This window comes from Propithecus coquereli, unplaced genomic scaffold (assembly GCF_000956105.1).
Source record: "Propithecus coquereli isolate 6110/MARCELLA unplaced genomic scaffold, Pcoq_1.0 Scaffold10, whole genome shotgun sequence".
Lineage (NCBI taxonomy): Eukaryota > Metazoa > Chordata > Mammalia > Primates > Indriidae > Propithecus > Propithecus coquereli.
In genome coordinates, this window is record NW_012133858.1 from 13,103,783 (window position 1) to 13,106,212 (window position 2,430).

Sequence of the window (2,430 nt, forward strand, 5' to 3'; positions counted from 1 at the left end):
CATTTTTCTTTTTCCCTTAGGATGACTTGCTGAAGAAAGCAATATAAGTCCATCTTCTAATGTAAACTCTTTATCTTGTCATAGACCCATTCATGAAGTGGTACTGCTCTAAAGCATGAAAGTAAAATTAGGGCCGCTCTTGACCAAGTTTAGAGGTTAGAGTTACAAGAGACTGATAAAAGAAAACAAACTGATTTATTTTATACACAACATATTTCCAAGAGTCTCTCCACTGTTTAAGACAGTGCTGTCAGAGGCAAAGATAAGTCACTACTTAGTCCACATTATATTCTTCCTAGTAACGACATGAATTTAATTGGATTTAAAATACAAAATAGAAGACTCTGATTACTAAATAATTGTTTTAATCCATAAAGTAAGATATTATTTTTTCAATGAGTCCTAATCTTATATTGTTTTTTTCCAAGACTAGTGCTATTAGTCATAATTAAACACAGTAGTTATATGAAAAGGATTTTGGCAATCTAACTGTAAAAACAAAGATGTAAGAAAAATTAAAGTTTTCAATTCACTCTCAATAACCTGCAGCAGAATGAAAAAAAAAAAAGATGAGTTACAAGGATACCACAGACACTGCATGAACTCTGCAACTGGAAGTTTTTATTTCAGTACCATAGAAAAAATCAGGTAGGAGTTATAATAGATGTTCTAAGCTCCTCTACTTTAAAGAGATCAGAAATATTAACAGTAAAATTAGTAAAGTTGGTTAATTAGGAGTTATATTGTAATAACTAAGGAGTTTTTCCCTTAGGAATCACCCTATGGGAAGATGTTTAATAGTTTTCTCTTTGTTTTAACAGATTTAACTACCTCACAGAGGATGGTTATCAAAAAAAAAAAAAAAACTTTAACTTCCAAAATATTTCCTTGGACAAAAAATCAGCAATGATAACTATTTAATGTCTGAAACTACCATGTAATTTGATTAGAAATTGAATTTAACTCTTACACTTTATTTTGCACAACTTTTAGAACACAGTTTTTGTAGCAGAAGTATTATTGAAATGTTAAGTTAATACAGTATTATTAGAAAAGAGAAATCCATTAGCAGAATGGATATAAAAAGATCATCTCAAAAGAAGTTAATTTGTGCTCAACAGATGTAGGATAGAATTTCATTCTTACATGGGCTCAAGAGTACAGATTCAGGAAAGAGCAATTGGGATCTCTTCAAATCCAATTTCCAGCTCCTGGCTCTAAAGCTCATTTGGCTCCAAGGATGATCCAGATGTTCAGGTTCATTTTAGGTTAAAACTGAATGAAATCTAATAATGGAATTCAAGCATGCCCCAACTACAAGAGGTCATGCAGAATGGCTTGTTGACCACTTTCTTTTTATAGATATAGAAACTGAGTTCTGGAGAGAGTAAACAATTTTTCAAGACCCAAAGCAACACAAAATCATGATTTTTTTTCTGAAATCAAAAGCACCCCCTACTACCACCTAAAACTGACTTTACCAATTACCTTCCTTAGCCACCCAAGCTTACTAACAATAACTTGTGATTGAACAAGAAGCTCGTTCTGTCTAGTATGGCTCATCCAGCCAACTTTTGATACATAGCTACATTATTTATCTATTCATTCAGCCTAATATATGCTGAGTAATTTCTATATGCAAAACACAGCTGGGATTGATGAATCACAGAGAGACGATTCAAACATGTTGAGTACCCTTACTGTAATCAAAAGCTCACCATGCAGTATGGTTGGTAACAAATAGACATAGATATCAAATGTGATTATTATTCTAATACAAAATTTGCTACATTCCTTGAGAGATCAGTTTGCAGGTAATTAGAGGAAGTAAAGAGCACATCCCAAGGGGAGTGAGGATTAAGCAAAACTTTAAAAACAAAAGTGTGACTGGATTCAAAAGGTTTTCCTGAGAAGGAATGGAAATGGTGGCAAGTCACAGGGAAGCTGGCAGCTGAAGGATGTAGCAGAAGTGATCAGAGGATGCAGATACCACAGCATGGCTCAGAAGGGACATTGATAAAGAACCCAACCAAGAGAAGGAAAAGGAAAGTAACCAGTTCACCACAGCTACAACCCAAGAGTGTCTGAGATGAAATAGTGTAAGAGTAAAGAGCTTCTTGCTCCAAACAGTATTTGTTAGGAAATTCCTGGCATGCTCCTTTCTAACTGCTATACTTTATTCTAGGTATGTATTTCTGAAGTGGAGACGAAGCATTCAGTGATTATCACAAAGGCCAATTCTTCTATTTTCTATCTGACGAAGGTCACACTGTACCACACCTATCAAATCCATCCAGTAATGAATATAAGCAGGTCCCACTTGGGTCTTGTTTTATTGAGATTTGGTTTTTTGATGAGGTTATGAAAGAATTTCATTATAATATGATTTTGAAGAATAAGCCCTAAAAATAGCAATAGTCTATTGCATGA